Here is a 20,983-nt window from a genome sequence, read left to right as displayed (position 1 = left end):
AAAAGTCATTATACTCGAACATAATACGTGTTCCAAAATTCTACAACTGATCGACGTTAGAGATATAGGTATATAGTTCCGCACATCTGTTCGACGTCCCTTCTTGAAAACGAGGAAGACCTGTGCCCTTTTCTAATCCTTTGGAACTCTACGATCTTCTAGATACCTATGGTACACCGCTGCAAGAAGGGGGGGGGGGGGGGGCATGTCTGTGTAATATCGAACTGGTATCCCATCAGGTCCAGCGGCCTTTCCTCTTTTGAGCGATTTCAATTGTTTCTCTATCCCTCTGTCGTCTATTTCGATATCTACCATTTTGTCATCTGTCTCTGTATCAAAGTATGATGTATTTCCGCAGATAAGTTCACTAGATGTTTTCTATTCCGTGTCCTGTCATCGATCAGTCCCTAGAGTTTGTACATGGTGAGAAAAATCCCCCCGCGCATGTCCGGGAACTTTTCATCAGGCAGCGCATTGAGGCTGACTATGGCGTGGGTCTTCCAGCAGTGGCCGCCGAGTGGGTTCCCAGTCAGCGACGCCCAGCCGACACCGGAAGTAGGGCAAGGTCGCCACACGGCCGTCTCAGCCGGTTGCTGTCTGCCGGCTCCAGATGCCGGCGGGACTCTGCGCCCGCGCGCGCACGCATTAGCCTAGCACACCTACAAGTTCATCGCCATTCAGCACACAGTAAAGCAATGCTATCTCCGACCGCCCCACCTGTTACGCAATATGATCTCCAATAAGCACGCCAGACAAGAAGGTACTCACGCCCAGGGAGGCAACACACCAGTACCGGATAACACCGCTGGAAGCCATAACAACGGCCTCATTTCGGCGGGGGATACTATCCACAATTTCCTGGCGTATGCATCATCGTACCCGTGGTCTAGGAGTAGGGTCTTTCACTGATAATCAAAATGCCTTGGGTCGTGAGTAGGAACTCCGCCACTGCTTATATTTGGAACACAAATGTCACTAATGATGGCTGAAGATCTCTGGCATAAGAAATTACACTCTTTCTGAAACTTCCTGGCAGATTAAAACTGTGTGCCGGACCGACACTCGCACTGGGGAACTTTGCTTTTCGCGGGCAAGTGCGTTACCATCTGAGCTACCCAAGCACGACTCACGCCCCTTGTCTCCGCAATATCCTTTCTTTCAGGAGAGTTAGTTCTAAAAGGTTCCCAGAAGAGCTTCTGTTAAGTGTGGAAGGTAGGAGACGAGGTACCGGCAGAAGTAAAACTGTGAGGACGGGGCGTGAGTCGTGCTTGGGTAGCCCAGTTGGTAGAGCACTTGCCAGCGAAAGGCAAAGGTCCCGTGTTCGGGTCTTGGTCCGGCACACAGTTATAATCTGCCAGGAAGTTTCACATCAGCGCACACTCCGCTGCAGTGTGAAAATCTCATTCTGGAAACATCCCCCAGGCTGTGGCTAAGCCATGTCTCCGCAATATCCTTTCTTTCAGGAGTGCTAGTTCTGCAAGGTTCGCAGGAGAGCTTCTGTAAAGTTTGGAAGGTAGGAGACGAGGTACTGGCAGAAGTGAAGCTGTGAGGACAGGGCGTGAGTCGTGCTTGGGTAGCCCAGTTGGTAGAGCACTTGCCAGCGAAAGGCAAAGGTCCCGTGTTCGGGTCTTGGTCCGGCACACAGTTATAATCTGCCAGGAAGTTTCATATCAGCGCACACTCCGCTGCAGTGTGAAAATCTCATTCTGGATACACTCGTTCTGTCAACGGCCTTGTCGGAGAGGGCGTATGTGTGGACAGATTGAGGGCACTCTTTTTCACTCGGGGTTGAAAACTGCACCTGAAAGGCGAATGAATTGGCAATGAACAACGGCATGAGATTTCAGAGGGCAATGGAAACCGCTGCATTAAAGGCACAAAATGTTTATTCACAGGACATGTGATCTATAATTGAAAACGTCATGATGATCTTCCCACTGGCAAAAAATTCCTGTCTAGTCCGCCATTCGGATTTCTGGGAGGGGAGTGCCGAGGGAAAGGTCACTATGAGAAAAAGATTAAATAACCAACGAAAGGGAGATGTTCTGCGAGTCGAGGCGTGGAATGTCAGAAGCTTGAATGTGGTGGGGAAGTTAGAAAACCTGACAAGGGAAATTCAAAGGCTCAGTCTAGATACAGTAGGGGTAACTGAAATGAAACAGAAGACAAGTATTTCTGGTCAGATGAGTATATGGTAACAACAGCAGCAGGAAATGGTACAACGGGAGTGGTATTCTTTATGAACAAGAAGGTAGGGCAGGGAGTGAGTTACTGTGAACAGTTCGGTAATAGGGTTGTTCTCTTCAGAACCGACAGCAAACCGCACTGGCAATTATATTTCAAGTATAAACGCCAACTTCGCAAGCAGAAGATGAAGAGATCAAGAAAGAATACGAGGACACGGAAAGGGTAATTCAGAACATAAAGGGAGATGAAAATCTAGTAAACACCGGAGAATGGAATGCGGTTGTATTGGAAGAAGTAGAAGAAATGGTACGAGAGTATATGGGCTTGGTATTATGAGAGACGAGGAAGACTAATTGAGTTCTACAATAAATTCCAGCTAGTAATAGAGAATACTCTGAATCACGAGAGAAGGAGGTATACATGGAAAAGGTCCGGGGACACATTCCAGCTGGATTACATCATGCTGGCACAGAGACGCTATGACAACCATAAAAACGCAAAACAAAAGGCGATCGTACCGTACACCATCAAAACAAAGTCGACGATGTAAAAGTGTGCGTACAAAACATAAAAACTAAAATACATTCCGTCTCAGTCAAATGCAGTGTACCAGAACTGAGCATCTACCTGCAGAAGAATTTCAACAGTGAAGTAGGAAACAAAACAAAACAAAATTGAAATGTTATAAAAATAGTTTAATACTGTCTAACAGTAGTAATTTACAACACGAGAACTGTTTACGATCTCGACAAACAGATATGTAAGAGAAACTACTTTGTTACAGTGACCCTTAAATATGGTTTGAAATAAAGGAAAACGCACATGGTCTAAAAACGATTTTCAGAACAGTCACAAAAGACAGTAGGCCTATAACTGCCATGGGAGAACAGAGTTCTAAAATCGGAAAATAACAACAGTTACCATTAAACTTTATCAAGACCATCGATTACGAGTTTTGCTTTGGCAAATAATCAACTATTTCACTCAGGTTACCTTGCATTAGAGAAGTGGGTGCCGAGCGCTTCTGTTCTCGCTTCCCACGCCCGGGTTCCCGGGTTTGATTCCCGGCGGGGTCAGGGATTTTCTCTGCCTCGTGATGGCTGGGTGTTGTGTGATGTCCTTAGGTTAGTTATGTTTAAGTAGTTCTAAGTTCTAGGGGACTGATGACCATAGATGTTAAGTCCCATAGTGCTCAGAGCCATTTGAACCATTTGAACTGAGCGGTTCTGAAAACGCGCTGCTGCTACAGTGGCAAGTTTGAATCCTGCCTCGGGCATGGATGTGTGTGATGCTCTTAGGTTAGTTAGGTTTACGTAGTTCTTAGTCTAGGGGACTGATGACCTCAGATGTTAAGTCCCAATGTGCTTAGAGCAATTTTTTGAAATTGGGTGCACTCAGTGACAGTTATGTAATTTATAAATGATAAAGTGCAGCAATCAGTAGTTCTTTTTTTGTTAGCAGGTTTTATTAAGCCAGTCTAGATTTCGGCTAGTGGATAACCATTATCAATGCAGTATTTTTTAAACTCGATGCATTTTAGTTCAACGTTGTTCAAGCATCAGTCACAGTTCTTTGAATACTACTGTGTGTTCGTATGTATATATGTATGTATGTATGTATGTATGTATGTATATATGTAGTATTCAAAGAACTGTGACTGACGCCCGAACAAGGAACTAACATGCAACGAGTTTAAAAAACAATGCAGACACTAGCCGAAATCTGGATTTGCGTAATAAAACCTGCAGAAAACAAAAAGGACAACTGATTGCTGCGCTCTATCATTTACAAACTATTTCACTGCTGGGTTCTTAATTCTGGTACTACGTTCTGAACAGGTGAATCACGTAAGGAATTTCACCTTTCGGTACTGGGCTAACCGAGATGGTGTCGGGTTGACGTTGTCTCCTAGTGATGTCAACACATCACGATTTGGCGGTGGTTTTCACGTCCCGTGTGAATCGATCTTAATCCGCCCACAGAGCACTCTACGCCGACAGCGAAGGGACTGTGTGAACTTATGGGGCAGCGTGTGGCGCACTGCAGACGCAGCGGCGGTGCGAGACTGCCGGGGCAGGCTGTGGAGGAAGCGTCTGACGCGCCGCTGGAATTCCGCGAGAGCAGAGTCACGTTTGGCGCCTGCGCCGAGAGGCCACTGTGCGTAGCTGTTCTCATGGGTAAGCAGCCGCTGTGGAGCGGAGCATATACGACTGAGTTCGAGTCCCGGGTACTGCACGCACTGTTAAGCTGCCAGGGACTCTCATCTGAAAGAACCCGAAGCTCTACCGTACGTTCAACCACAGATAACTCTTCAGTGGTCTTCCTCATCTTCCATTCCCGCGAATACGTAAGAACTCCAGCACCAAAATCTGTTATGTCGTTTTTGAAAATCATTTGCGTAATATGCGCCGTAAATGACAAGGGCGAATCATTGCGATGTTATATGTACTTACAACAGACATTGGCAAAATTTAAAGATACCGCGTTTTTGTTGCGCTAACATCAGAATTAACGTCCACTAACAGCCGAATTCAGTCTTGGAGAAGCAGCTCTCTTGTGAAAGGTACGCTGGCGACTAAAATCCGTTTCATTCGCGAATGGGGCGTGGGGAGAACAATTGTCGGTAATCCTTCGCATTGGCTCTAAATTTCTGAATATTCTCATTGTGGGCATTACGCGAGATGTAGGGTTGTAACTTTAAGAATGACAACTATTTATTTACAGCTCGTACAAAATAGATACGAGTTTCAATGTTTTGCTGACCTTCAAAGTAATCACCAGCATTGTGTATAACCTGTTACCAGCGATGTGGAAGTAGTGGTTACGCTTGGAATTGATTACAGGTTTCTTGGATGTCTTCCTGAGGCATAACTTGCCAAGTTCTGGACAAAACTCGGACTGGTGCCTTAGAACGTCAAGATTCTGAGGTGATTGGAGGGCTTGATCACATTTCTCCATACATTCTCAGTTGTGGAGAGATCCGGAGATCTTGTTAGCGGAGGTAGGGTTCGGCGTGGACGGAGACAAGCAGTAGAAACTCTCACAGTGTGCGGTCGGGCATTATCTTGCTGGAATGCAAAGCCGTGACGACTTGCTCTGAAGAGCAAGGTCGACATATAGCTGTGGTGTATTGGTGCAGCGGACGACATTCGAAGAGTTCCTGATATGAAAAGAAATGGCACCCCAGGCAATAACACCGGGTTGTCGGGCAGTAGGGCACGAGACAGTCACGTTGGTATCCAATTGCTATCCAAGGTGTGTCCAGACTGGTCTTCGCCCTGGAATCTCAATCACTTTGCCAGGCACTTTGTTGTGAGTTGCAGAGTAATCACGTAGATGTGGATGTATGTAAACTGGAGATAGGGGACGGAAGAAAGGAAAGGAAGCGATTAACTATTGATGTCATCTGCATCAGAACTTTATGCGAAATCAGCTGTGACGAGCGAAAATTTGTGCCCTGCTGGAATTTGAAACCGGTATCTCCTGCTTCCTTAGGGAGTATACAGTGTTTATCGCACCCGCGCGTAGTATCTCGTCACGCCTCTATGCCGAACTCAATTCCCACCTATCACTACCTATCCGCAGAACATGTCCATGTCCATGCCCTCTATGCTCACTACTTTGAGATTCGCGCAGGAGGTGGGCGTAATTGTACATCCGCATTGAAGGTGTGGATTCATTGTCCACCAAGGCAAATCAGTTATACGAATACGAAGTGCCCACTCTTTCGGACATGTCTGAAAGAACAGACTGTACACATCCGTACAACCAATTACATCACCAGCAACCGGTGCGGATGATGTAAGCTGTGTTGCGCTTGTCTTACGGTGCATGTAATAATTTCCGGACCATTTTTATTTTGACCACCGACTAGTTCTCCTCTTCCTTCGCTTGAGATGTTCGCTGCGCTCCCTCCTTTACGATTCGCAGCGCGTCACCCCCTGCCTGGTCCAACTTTCTGTGAATTGCCTGCTCATTCGGATTCGAGTCGGCGCTTCCGATGCGTCAGCCAAGCGAGACCACAGTGGGAAACTGCAGTGGTACATTCTCCCTCCCGATCAGTTCCAACAATCAGCAGCTAGTCGTGTCAGAACACGCGAAGCAATACTGGCACTACAAATTATCACAGGAGACAGGCCCAAACCACGCAAACCTACGTCAACAGCCGTTTTCTAAACTGGAAGTCGTTTCTCCTGCTACAGTCTATATTTATTTATGGTTCAGACTCTTTTTTTCCTTTTTACATTAAGCCATCTGGATCTAATCAGGAATAACACAGTTTTGTTTTTATACTCGATACTTATAGATCAGAATTCAAAGAAATGGTTCAAATGGCTCTGAGCGCTATTCGACTTAACTTCTGAGCTCATCAGTCGTCTAGAACTTAGAATTAATTAAACCTAACTAACCTAAGGACATCACACACATCCACGCCCGAGGCAGGATTCGAAACTGCGACCGTAGCGGTCGCTCGGCTCCAACTGTAGCGCCTAGAACCGCTCGGCCACTACGGGCGGCGATCAGAATTCACATCACGATTTTTACATTCATAAATTACTGCTTACAGGTATTCGTTTTCCGGCCAAAACCTGCATTTCCACTCATACGATCATTGGCTGGACATCACACTGTCGCTTATAAAACACAGTTCTGACAAAAATCGATCTCGGTTCTTGTAAGAAAAATCTGCAGCTATTGCAAGACCAGTAGCTGTGTTCCACAGCGGTTAGCTAACGAAATTTGAAATCAACGAAACAAAAAATCCGTGATGTGAAAATGTGTCGGTCTTTTATAAGTGAAGTGGCATTGCGACCTTTAATCTCTGACCACATGAGAGAAGACGCCGTTTGTGGCCGAAAGAAAGAATGAATGTAAGCAATAATTTATTAGATCTACAACTTTGCTTCCGCCATTTTGCAAAAGGTGGCAGTAGTGGAAAGCAGTGATTTAAGTCGTTGGTCGTAAACGTCATACAGTAAGCTCAGGCATTTGAGAACATAACGTCATCAAAATATCAGTCGATTTTTGATTGCATCATAAAGTTATTCTCGACTGAATACGTCAACTTATGAGCCCAATTCTCGTCATCTGCGGGAGGTTTTAATTTTCTTCTTCGATATGAAAAAATCTGCGGCTGAGGCTCATAAAAGGCTGGGTAAGACCTGTTATGAGGCTCCTGTTAGTGGCAGAACTTAGCAGAAAATGGTTTCCATGCTTCAAGAATGGTGACTTTAACGTTGAAGGCCGGCACGGTTGTGAAAGAGAGAAAGCTTTCGATGCTCCTGCAACCGACGGGAACAATCACAGGAGATCGTTATCGAAAGCAATTGATGTGTTTGAGCCGAGCACTGAAAGACAAACGGCCACGCTACAGCGATAGACACGAAAAAATGATTTTGCAGCATGACAGTGCACGACCCCGTGTCGAAAATCCCGTCAAAACATACTTGGAAACATTGAAATTGGAAGTTCTACCCCACCCGCTGTATTCTCCAGACATTTCTTCCTCTGACTGCCCCCATTTTTGATCTGTGGCACACGACCTAGCTGAGTACAACTTGAGGTCATATGAACAAGTGCAAAATTGGATCAGTTCATGGCTCCCCTCAAAAGATGCCCAGCTTATACACTGCGAGATTCGTATGCTGCCCTGAAGCTGGGAGAAAGCAGTGGACAACGATGGCCACTACTTGTAACCGTAAAGTTTTTGTAAGTTCTTCACAATAAAACAATGAACTTCGAGATAAAAAGGCGAAAGAAAAGTTGTAGGCCTAGTATTAATGTAAAAATTATGATGTAAACTGCTTTCTAATCTACAAGTATCTCATATAAAAACAAAATTGTGTTATACCAGATGAAATCCGGTGAAGATAAGATAATTAAAACAAACCAAACGCGTCTGGAGCAAACAAAATACTGACTGCAGCTAGAGAAAGGGTTTGCAATTTATCAAATGCATATGTACATATTTGGGGAGGACAACCGCCGCACCAACAAACTTTCTATGTCAACATCTGTAGAGAAGGTAAAAACTGTAAAGGGAGGCCAGGGTTTGCATACAGTGAGAGGTTTCAAGTAGATGTACGTTGCAATACTCAAGCAGAAACGAAGAGGCTTGTTATGGACAGGCTACAGCGGAGAGCTAATAGACCTGTCCTGGGACTGAAGACCAAAACAACAACAACAACGTGAAAATCACATTCTACAGGAGCGTTGCATGCGTTATTGTGGTTCAACGAAGCGTTCTGGAGATACGTATCTTATTGTCACTTATTCGTCTCGCACATATCATATGAAAAGTGCTGGAAAGATGTAAGCTATCCATATCGTGATTCAGAGTGACAATCGTTAGTTCAGGTTGAGGAGGAGGTGACGACCGTATTTTGTAAACAGCACAGTAAACCTATGTTATTAGAATGTCTTTTTTCCTTTTTTTGAGTCGTCTGTTTTCCGACTGGTTTGATGCAGCCCGCCACGGATTCTTCTCCTGTGAAAACATCTTCATCCCAGAGTAGAACTTGCACCCTATGACGTCAGCTATTTCCTGGATGTATTCCAACTTTGTTTTCCTCTACAGTTTTTACCCTGTACAGCTCCCTCTAGTACCATGGAAGTCATTCCCTCATGCCTTAAGAGATCTCCTATCATCCTGTCACTGTCAGTGTTTTATACCTTTCGTCGCAGATTCCACGGAAAATCTCCCATTTCCTTACTTTATCAATCCACCCGACCTGCCGGCAGCTGTGGCCGAGCGCTTCTAGGCACTTCAGACCAGAACCGAGCGGCTGCTACGGTCGCAGTTTCGAATCCTGCCTCGGGCATGGATGTGTGTCATGTCCTTAGGTTAGTTAGGTTTAAGTAGTTGTATGTAAGTAGGGGACTGATGACCTCAGATGTTAAGTCCCATAGTGCTTAGAGCCATTTAAACCACCCAATTTTCATAAGTCTTATGCCACATCTCAAATGTTTCGATTCTCTTCTGTTTCGGCTTTCCTACGGTCTGCGTTTCACTACCACACCATGCTGTGCTCCAGACGTACCTTCTCAGAAATTTCTTCCTCAAATTAACGCCTATGTTTGGTATCAGTAGACTTCCCTTGGCCAGCAATGCACTCTTTGCCTGTGCTAGCCTGCTTTTTATGCCCTCCTTGCTCCGTCCATCATAGGTTATTTTGCTGCCTGGATAGTAGAATTCCTTACCTGACAAACTACCTCTCAAAAGACGTTATCGTTCAGCGAACAGCCGTTTTCTCTTCCGTCAGAGGTGCAGCACTCACCTGAAACAACCGGAAATGCATAGGTTACATACCAAATTCCTAGCTGTTAACTAAGTGCATTCTTCATGTTTATCTAAATAACAGTGGTAATACTATACTCATTATTTCTGAAATGGGCATTAAGATTCCAACATCATTTAGGTGAGACCGATGACCTCGCTTTTGGTCCTCTCCGTCAAATGAACCAACCAACCAATTACGTAGGTGACATACAAAACAAACGTTACAGTGACAGAATGTGTACTTCATGCGTGATATGAAAATGATTAATGTGTGATGGGACTAGCACGAAGTATCTACGAGCAACAACACATTCTACATACGCTCACTCTCCACCTGAACATGCCTCGGGAGGACAAACCATACCGACCGAACGCCGTGTCATCCTCAGCCGACAGGCCCACTGAATGCAGATATGGAAGGCAGATGGCGAGCACACTGCTCTCCCGGCCGTTGTCAGATTTCGTGACTGTGGGCCCTACTTCTCCATCATGTAGCTCCTCAATTGGCCTCACAAGGGCTGGGTGCACTCGGCAGAACTGGACGGTCACCCATCCAAGTGCTAGCCAAGCCTGACAGTGCTTAACTTTAGTGATCTGATGGGAACCAGTGTTATCACTATGGCAAGGCCATTGGCCTTACATTCTACACATACGGTAAAACTATGCAGTGGGTTTCTTGCAAAAGTTGCACTGTGATTTGTGAGAATATTTACACTACTGGCCATTAAAATTGCTACACCAAGAAGAAATGCAGATGATAAACGGGTATTCATTGGACAAATATATTATACTAGAACTGACATGTGATTACATTTTCACGCAAAATGGTTCAAATGGCTCTGAGCACTATGAGACTTAACTTCTGAGGTCATCAGTCGCCTAGAACTTAGAAATAATTAAACCTAACTAACCTAAGGACGTCACACACATCAATGCCCGAGGCAGGATTTGAACCTGCGACCGTAGCGGTCGCTCAGTTCCAGACTGTAGCGCCTAGAACCGTACGGCCACTCCGGCCGGCATTTTCACTGACAAATCAGTTCCCGGAACAACCACTTCTGGCCGTAATAATGCCTGGCCATTCAGTCAAACAGAGCGTGGATGGCGTCTACAGGTACAGCTGCCCACGCAGCTTCAACACGATACCACAGTTCATCAAAGAGTAGTGACTGGCGCATTGTGACGAACCAGTTGCACGGCCAACACTGACCAGACGTTTCAATTGGTGAGAAATCTGGAGAATGTACTGGCCAGGGCAGCAGTCGAACGTTTTGTGTATCCAGAACGGTCCGTACAGGACCTGCAACATGCGTTTGTGCATTATCTTGCTGAAATGTAGGGTTTCGCAGGGATCGAATGAAGGGTATGGCCACGGGTCGTAACACATATGAAATGTAACGTCCACTGTTCAAAGTGCCGTCAGTGCGAACAAGAGGTGGCTGCACGATCCGTTACAGCCATGCGGATAAGAGGCCTGTCATCTCAACTGCCAGTGATGCGAGGCCGTTGGGATCCGGCACGGCGTTCCGTATTACCATCCTGAACCCACCGATTCAATATTCTGTTAACAGTCATTGGATCTGGACCAACGCGAGCAGCAGTGTTGCGTTACGATAAACCTCAATTGCGATAGGCAACAATCCAAACTTTATCAAAGATGAAAACGTGATGGTACGCATTTCTCCTCCTGACACGAGGCATCACATAAACGTTTCACCAGGCAACGCCGGTCAACTGCTGTTTGTGTATGAGAAATCGGTTGGAAACTTTCCTCATGTCAGCACGTTGTAGGTGTCGCCACCGCTCTGAAAAGCTAATCATTTGCATATCACAGCATCTTCTTCCTGTTGGTTAAATTTCGCGTCTGTAGCACGTCATCTACGTGCTGTAGCAATGTTAATGGCCAGTAGTGTAGTCGTGCTAAGTATAAGGAAAGCAAACTTGTACGAATACGTCTCATCGTGCGGCAGTGGCAGGATCAGGGTCACACCACCGCCACACGATAATTGTACGGATGTTTCTGCAATGCTAATCAGGGACTCAACGGCCCCACGCGAGTAGCGCCCGAGAGGCCGACATCGCTAAGACATGTAGCTTCATACAGTCATAGCAGAAGGCGAACAGTTTCTGAAAAGGATTTTTGCACTTGATGAAACCTGGGAACGAGATTTTGGGGCAGAACTGAGTCTCAAATGTCACAATGTTTAAGTTCCGAGTCCTATAAAATTACACAGCCAACAATAAGGTGAAACCGATGATGATACATGCGTATGACATATTGGAGTTATAACTACAGACGGAGTGACCCTTGGGACGTCTGTAATAGGCATGTACTATAAGCTGTTTTTGTAAAATGTTCTGCTCTCGAAAATCTGTGAAAAAATATCTGACAGGCTTGTAGTTGGTGTTCTCATGTTGCACGATAATGCAAGATCGCGTATTGTCCTACCAGAAAGAAAAGCGCTCCACAAATATGGATGGAGAATACTTCCCCATCCAACATATTGCCACAGTGTGAGCCCGTCAGAGTTTGATATGTTTCAAAATCGAAGGAACCCAAGTAATTATAAAATTCAGCAATTTATCCGGAATACAGAAGTTGCCAAATCGTTGGGAAGCTGTTGTAAGCAAGAATGCAGAATATATTGATGCCTACGAATGTATTTTGCAAAATGAAGTATTTTCTTTAATTCTACTTTACAATGCGCAGGACTTTTGAAACGACCCTCGTAATTTTGACCGCGTCACCCGCTTCATACGTTTATTTGAGTGTCCCTTCCTCCAGAATACAACCTTCAGGTTTAATTCGTCAGGCAGGCTTTCCTTGTCTGCAAGAGTTCTGGCTCCATGGACCAGAGTCTTTAGCACCAAATTTCTTTGCGACGGATGGTTCACCTAGAGGCGTGGAGACTGTGTGTGTGTGTGTGTGTGTGTGTGTGTGTGTGTGTGTGTGTGTGGGTGGGTGCGTGTGTGTTTTCTACATACTCTGTGGCATAGGGATCAGCCCATTCTCTTCTTAACTATCATGCCGAAGGTCGATCTTGGGAATAAACAGCTGTACGAGATCAACAATAGTTCGCAGCCATGTTGGAGTACAGACAGCTTTTACTCAAAATAATGCTACTCGCACACCTGGAGATAACTACTGGGTTGCGAAACGAAATACCCTGCAGAAAAATGTAAACAACAATTCGCATCAACACGCTAAAGTACTTTATTAATCGATGACTCTTTTGTAACCTTTCTCCACCCAACGAGATTTTAATTTTGCAGAAACCCTGACAAAAGGCGCAGACCCATCAGGAACAGTGCTGCCACTACAGCGGCGACAAACAGTCCCCACGCACGCTCTGGTATAAGGTGTGTGTGTGTGTTCTGAATCTGTTGGTCTCCCTCTACGATATTTACCCTCCACGCTGCCCTCCAATACTAAATTGGTGATCCGTTGATGCCTCAGAATATGTCCTACCAACCGATCCCTTCTTCTACTCAAGTTGTGCCACAAACTTCTCTTCTCCCCAATTCTATTCAATACCTCCTCATTAGTTATGTGATCTACCCATCTAATCTTCAGCATTCTTCTGTAGCACCACATTTCGAAAGCTTCTATTCTCTTCTTGTCTAGACTATTTATCTTCCACGTTTCACTTCCATACATGGCTACACTCCATACAAATACTTTCGGAAACGACTTCCTGACATTTATATCTATACTCGACGTTAACAAATTTCTCTTTTTCAGAAACGCTTTCCTTGTCATTGCCAGTCTACATATTATATCCTCTCTACTTCGACCATCATCAGTTACTTTGCTCCCCAAATAGCAAAACTCCTTTACTACTTTAAGTGTCTCATTTCCCAATCTATTTCCGCAGCATCACCCGACTTAATTCGACTACATTTCATTTTCTTCGTTTTGTTTTTGTTGATTTTCATCTTATATCCTCCTTTAAAGACACTGGCCATTCCATTCAAGTGCTCTTCCAGGTCCTTTGCTGGCTCTAACAGAATTACAATGTCATCGGCGAACCTCAAAGTTTTTATTTTTTTCTCCATGGATTTAAATTCCTATTCCGAATTTTTCTTTTGTTTCCTTTACAGCTTGCTCAATATACAGATTGAATAACATCGGGGATAGGCTACAACCCTGTCTCACTCCCTTCCCAACCACTGCTTCCCTTTCATGCCCCTCGACTCTCATAACTGCCATCTGGTTTCTGTACAAATTGTAAATAGCCTTTCGTTCCCTGTATTTTACCCCTGCTACTTTGTGAATTTGAAAGAGAGCATTCCAGTCAACATTATCAAAAGGTTTCTCTACATCTACAAGTGCTAGAAACGTAGATTTGCCTTTTCTTAATCTATCTTCTAAGATAAGTCGTAGGGTCAGTATTACCTCACGTGTTCCAACATTTCTACGGAATCCAAACTGATCTTCGCCGAGGTCGGCTTCTACCAGTTTTTCCATTCGTCTGTAAAGAATTCGTGTTAGTATTTTGCATTCATGGATTATTTAACTGATATTTCGGTAATTTTCACGTCTGTCAGCATCTGCTTTCTTTGGGATTGGAATTATTATATTCTTCTTGAAGTATGAAGGTATTTCGCCTGTCTCATTCACCTTGCTCACCAGATAATAGAGTTTTGTCAGGGCTGCCGCTCCCAAGACTGTCAGTAGTTCTAATGGAATGTTGTCTACTCCCGAGGACTTGTTTCGACTTAGGTCTTTCAGTGCTCTGTCAAACTCTTCACGCAGTATCATATCTCTCATTTCATCTTCTTCTACCTCCTCTTCCATTTCCATAATAATGTCTTCAAGAACATCGCCCTTGTATACAGGGTGTTACAAAAAGGTACAGCCAAACTTTCAGGAAACATTCCTCACACACAAATAAAGAAAAGATGTTATGTGGACATGCGTCCGAAAAAGCTTAATTTCCATGTTAGAGCTCATTTTAGGTTCGTCAGTATGTACTGTACTTCCTCGATTCACCGTCAGTTGGCTCTACTGAAGGAAGGTAACGTTGACTTCGGTGCTTGTGTTGACATGCGACTCATTGCTCTACAGTACTAGCATCAAGCACATCGGTACGTAGCAAGTTAGTGTTCATCACGAACGTGGTTTTGCAGTCAGTGCAATGTTTACAAATTCGGAGTTGGCAAATGCCCATTTGATGTATGGATTAGCACGGAGCAATACCCGTGGCGTGGTACGTTTGTATCCAGACAGATTTCCAGATCGAAGGTGTCCCGACAGGAAGACGTTCGAAGCAATTGATCGGCGTCTTAGGGAGCACGGAACATTCCAGCCTACGACTCGCTACTGGGGAAGACCTAGAACGACGAGGACACCTGCAATGGACGAGGCAATTCTTCGTGCAGTTGACGATAACCCTAATGTCAGCGTCAGAGAAGTTTCTGCTCTACACGGTAACGTTGACCACGTCACTGTATGGAGAGTGCTACGGGAGAACCAGTTGTTTCCGTACCATGTACAGCGTTTACAGGCACTGTCAGCAGCTGATTGGCCTCCACGGGTACACTTCTGCGAATGGTTCATCCAACAATGTGTCAATTCTCATTTCAGTGCATATTTTCTCTTTACGGATGAGGCTTCATTCCAACTTGATCAAATTGTAAATTTTAAATTTTCACAGTCAACATGCGTGGGCTGACGAGAATCCGCACGCAATTGTGCAATCACGTCATCAACACAGATTTTCTGTGAACGTGTGGGCAGGCATTGTTGGTGATGTCTCTTGATTGGGCCCCATGTTCTTGCACCTACGCTCAATGGAGCACGTTATCATGATTTCATACGGGAAACTCTACCTGTGCTGCTACAACATGTGCGTTTAGAAGTACGACACAACATGTGGTTCATGCACGATGGAGCTCCTGCACATTTCAGTCGAAGTGTTCGTACGCTTCTCAACAACAGATTCGGTGACCGATGGATTGGTAGAGGCGGACCAATTCCATGGCCTCCACGCTCTCCTGACCTCAACCGTCTTTCACTTATGGGGGGATTTGAAAGCTCTTGTCTCTGCAAGCCCGGTACCAAATGTAGAGACTCTTCGTGCTCGTATTGTGGACGGCTATGATACAATACGCCATTCTCCAGGGCTGCATCAGCGCATCAGGGATTCCATGCGACGGAGGGTGGATGCACGTATCCTCGCTAACGGAGGACATTTTGAACATTTCCTGTAACAAAGTGTTTGAAGTCACGCTGGTACGTTCTGTTGCTGTGTGTTTCCATTCCATGATTAATGTGAGTTGAAGAGAAGTAATGAGCTCTAACATGGAAAGTAAGCGCGTCCGGACACATGTCCACATAACATCTTTTCTTTCTCTGTGTGTGAGGAATGTTTCCTGAAAGTTTGGCCGTACCTTTTTGTAACACCCTCTAGACCCAGCGAGATTTTAATGTTACAGATACCCTGACGAATGGCGCAGACCTATCAGAGGCAGTGCTGCCAACTACAGCGGCGGCAAACAGTCCCCACCCACGCTCTGATATAAGGTATGTAGTAATTAACTTTTCAGCGACATCTCTCGACCCCCCCCCCCTCCCCCCCTCTCAACCCCTTCCGGTTTTCCGTTTCACAGCGACGCGCCCCCAGAAATTACTCTCGCTAAATTGCTCCGCGCCCCTGCCCCTCCCCGCCCCGTCGTCGCGGCGCTTAGCGCGCTACCCTTTCCATCGGCGCCGTTTGAGCGGTAAATCCACCGTAATTGGACTCCAGCCGGCTCTCTGGAAGCGCGCCCCGGACATGGCGTCAATGAGACGGCCGTCACCAAAATTTCCCGGCTGGCCACAGCCGTGCGCGCGGAATATTCGGCGCGAGTACCACTCTAATCTCCATTTCCAATTCCACCAACTACTAAACCTCCTCTTTTTTTTAAAAAATTTTTTTAGCCGCCTGTAAAACCGTTTGAACTACACTATGGCCGCTGTGGAAAGGACAATATTCGCGGTCGGCTGGATACAGAGCCACAGGCGCAGCGCTTGCGGATTTTCGCGTCGAATCCTTTACGCGGTTTGAACACCATCAGAAGCTACTGGACAAATTTATGGCCGTAACGTGATCAGTCCGCTTTTAATTCCACCACAGTGCGCTTTGTGACAAGCTTTCCATAGCTCCCAAGAAAGAATTTATTTATTTATTTATTTTTAAACCTACGCTACGAACGTTTACTGAACTCTCTGAAGTTTGTTGGGTAGCCTAGTTCCTTCTACGGATGAGACCGCGTGCTGAACCTCCACACTGTCTGAATGTCGGATAGAATTTCCCTGGTCTTGAATAGAGTAGACTTTTCTCATCACTAGCTGAATAATCAGCGTTTCTCAGGTGTAAGTTTTGAAACATACCCGTAGAAAAAAATTATGAATGACAGTGCTGATAAACCTGTTAAGTTATTTGATTTTCAAAAAGCTGAGCAAAACTGAACGTACTCAGATATTTCTCTCTTTACTTATTCTGATCATCGCTAAACTGACAACAATATTTTTAGCGCAACGCAATCCGACTTTCAATAATCCCTAAAAAAGAAGTGCCCTGACTAACAGTAATCTATACCTTTGCCTTTCACGGGCAAGTGCTCTAGAAGTAGAGCTGTGAGGACGTGCGTGAGTCGTGCTTGGGTAGCTCAGTTGGTAGAGCACTTGCCTGCGAAAGGCAAAGGTCCCGAGTTCGAGTCTCGGCCCGGCACACAGTTTTAATCTGCCAGGAAGTTTCATATCAGCGCACACTCCGCTGCAGAGTGAAAATCTCATTCTGGAATAATCTATACCTTTCATGAATCGCTTACAAAAATCTTCGTTCCTCGAACTACTCTAATACAGCGAGCGCCAATACTGGCAGCTAAATTAAAGACTAACTACTGAAGGCACAAACTACTGATAGGCATAGTTAGCAAATGAAAGATTTTGATAGAGAACAAACTGTATTTTCCTTAGTCATGTTCATCCACCTTTACAAATTTCCTTTTTTTTGGCGGACACACGATCAGAGCGTCCGCTTATAGTAACCTCTCAAAACGCTGGCATCTCTCTCTCCACATCCAACACTGCTAGCGGCTCACCAACTGTGCAACGCTATGCGCTGTTCTTATCCAACTGCCCAACACTACAATAGCGAATATTCCAACAATGAGTCCAACCAGCCACAGACTGCCCACAGCACAGTCAGTGATTTTCATACAGAGGGCTACGTGGCGTTACCAACACAAAAGCCTAAACAGCCTACTTACAGTTGATTGCCATCTTCTGTTACTCAATCTCTTCCTTCCCCTGCCTCTGTCCATCTCCTCCTCTTTCCTGTCTATCTCCTCTTTCCTCTCTGTCAATCTTCTCTCCCATTCTCTGTGCATTCCTCCTCCCCTATGTCAGTCCATCTCCTTCCCCTACCTGGGACTATTTTCTCCCTTACTGTCTGTCCAATTCCTCGTCCTCCCTTCTCTTTCCACATTATCATACTCACGACAGTAGCAAGCTGGTGGCTCTTTCTCGTACAGTACTGTCATTCGTCCTCACCCTCTACCATGGTAACACTGCATTTACGGACACATGTGCATTTTTTCCTCCAACCCAGTCACGAATATGTCCCAGCAGTTTGTCGTTTTTATTAATGGTTTCTCTGTATAACAGACTGACGTCGTCAATGTAAGCCTATAATTATGTGCATCATTCCTACGGTCTTTTTGGGTACGGGAATGACCTGCGTTCCAGATGCTTTATACCCTTCGTTGCTCCAGCTATCTACAATAAACTGTTGCTACATAGGCAACAAGTTCAATCGCATAATCTCTGTAGTATCTTAGAGGTATCTCATCTGGTGCTGAAACCTTTCCGCCGCAAAGCGACTACTCGTTTTTCTATTCTGCTTCCGCGCGGGATTAGCCGAGCGGTCCTGGGCGCTGCAGTCATGGACTGTGCGGCTGGTCCCGGCGGAGGTTCGAGTCCTCCCTCGGGCATCGGTGTGTGTGTTTGTCCTTAGGACAATTTATGTGAAGTAGTGTGTAAGCTTAGGGACTGATGACCTTAGCAGTTAAGTCCCATACGATTTCACACACATTGTATTACCATCTATTCTGCTATCAGTTATCTCAATATCTGTCCTATCGAAGTTCGTATGCTGATGGAAAGGAGGATTCATCTGTGGTGAAACAGTTTCCGAAGACTGTATACAATATATCGGACTTTGTAATTTTCAGTTCTGGTGCTGTTATGATTTCTGAGGGAGTGAATAGATGATTTCGAAATGCCGACTGATTTTATGCCAGACATCAGGTTCTAGTGTCAGCACGCTCAACTTTTTTCTCGCGCGGCTTTCAGCTAGCTCAGCCATGATAGTGCAGACGACATGCAACTTTGCAGTCCCAAACATCTGCACCCGATCATCAGAGGGTTTTGGTTGGTTCATTTGGAGGAGGGGACCAAACAGAGTGGTCATCGGTTCGTTCGGGTGAGGGAGAATGGAGAAGGATGTCGGTCGTGACGTGTCAAAGGAACCATCCCAGCATTTGCCTGAAGCGATTTAGGGAAATCATGGAAAACCTAAATCAGGACGACCGGACGCTGGTTTGAACCGCCGTCCTTCCGAATGTTAGTGCAGTGTGCTAACCACTGCGCCACCTCGCTCGACCAGAGGGTGTTACCAGGTGGCATACATGAAGACAGTAGGGCTCGTTGGCAAAACGCACCTACTCATGCATGTGGTACTTCGTGTGCCAAAAATGGGCCCACATATCGATCTTCAAGGTGGTTATTTACTACTGGACACCAAGCCACCTCCCAAGCTGGGACTCTAAATGATCAGCAACATACTCCTTGAGACTGGTATTAGTATACAGTTGTTCCTCCGTTGTCAGATATTTCGCAATACTCTTCAGTAAAATGCACCATAAGAGTTATTGTTTATTTTTCTTGACTGAAGTTTCAATCTGAACTTTGATTTTCATCTAGATATACGTCTACGTGGTTATTGTGCTTTTCACAACAAAGTGCTGGGCAGAGGTTTCGAAGAAACATCTTCAAGCTGACTCTCCACCGTTCCACTCTCGAACGGGACGCAGCGAAAAACGAGCTCTTTAATTTTTCTGTGTGAGCCCTGATTTCTCTTATTTTATCGTGATGACCATTTCTCTCTATGTATGTGGGTACCAACAGAATGTTTTCGTAATCGGAGGAGAAAGCTGTTCATTGAAATTTCATGAGAAGATTCCGTCGCAACGAAAAACGCCTTTGTTTTAATGATTGGCACTCCAATTCACGTATCATGTCTGTGGCACTAACTCCCCTATTTCACGATAATACAAAAGGAGCAGCCTTTATTTGAACTTTTTCAGTATCATACGTCAGTCCCACCTGATACGGACCCCACATCGCACAGCTATACTCCAGAATAGGGGGTACAAGCGTGGTGTAAGCAGTTTCTTTAGCAGACCTGTTGCACCTTCTAAGTGTTCTGCCAATGAATCGCAGTCTTTGGTTTGCTCCACCCACAACATTAGCTATGTGGTCGTTCCAATTTAAGTTATTTCCAATTGTTCCCCTAAGTATTTAGTTGAATTTACAGCCTTCAGATTTGTGCGACTTATCGCGTAATCGAAAATTAGCGGACTTCTTATAGTACTCATGTGAATAACTTCACACTTTTCGCACCAGATATCTTATCTAAATCATTTTGCAATTCGTTTTCGTCATCTGATGACTTTACAAGACGGTAAATGACAGCATCATCTGCAAATAATCTAAGAGGGCTACTCAGACTGTCTCCTATGTCGTTATTATAGATCAAGAATAATAGAGGGCGTATAACACTTCCTTGTGGAGCGTCGGATACTACATCTACCTGAAGGGACAAACTTATTTTGTTATGTGAACATACGACACCATTGGTGACCTTGCAGCTCTCGAAGAATGAAATTGCAATAAAATCCAGACCTTTTTAGCTGCTTACAGGCATTGATAAATATCAAAAGGGACAGTTGAAAATGTGTGCCCCGACCGGGGCTCGAACCCGGCATCTCCTGCTTACATTCTATCCGACTGAGCGATGGAGGACACAGAGGTACTTATCTGTGGCACGCTTCCTATGGGACCCACATTTCCAACTTACCGTCCACACACTACATTTGTAGTGCCCTTGTCCACTACACACATTACTCGCGGCAGTCAATCTACAGAATTCCGTAAGAGTTCGAGCAATGTGAGTGCATGCGCACTGAAGATGATTACTGGCCGGCAAGCCTCATCTATATGTGAATATGGTGTCTGTTCTTTCGGACATGTCCGAAAGAAGACATACACAGCGCTACAAATGATGTATGTGGAGAATAAGCTGGAAATGTGAGTCACACGGGGAGCGTGCCAGAGGTAAGTCTCTGAAGTCGCACTATCCCCTGTGTCTTCGATGGCTCAATGCCGGCACGGTAGCTCAGCGCGTTCGGTCTGATGGTTAGCCGCCCTCTGTAATAATAATAATAAAAAAACTGAGTGAATGGATCAAC

General features: G+C 45.2%; 1 protein-coding gene and 1 non-coding gene across 2 annotated transcripts in view; one reads left to right on the top strand and one right to left on the bottom strand.

Annotated features, from left to right (window-relative positions):
* Nucleotides 1-20,983, bottom strand: part of LOC126292035 (amyloid-beta-like protein) — a 1,795,419-nt gene that overhangs the window by 1,683,015 nt on the left and 91,421 nt on the right. The gene's annotated exons all lie outside the window — the stretch shown is intronic.
* Nucleotides 17,108-17,182, top strand: Trnas-cga (transfer RNA serine (anticodon CGA)). Its single transcript has one exon. It is a non-coding gene; the product is annotated as a tRNA-Ser (tRNA).

Source organism: Schistocerca gregaria, chromosome 9 (assembly GCF_023897955.1).
Source record: "Schistocerca gregaria isolate iqSchGreg1 chromosome 9, iqSchGreg1.2, whole genome shotgun sequence".
NCBI lineage: Eukaryota > Metazoa > Arthropoda > Insecta > Orthoptera > Acrididae > Schistocerca > Schistocerca gregaria.
This window is presented reverse-complemented; position numbering and strand designations above follow the sequence as displayed.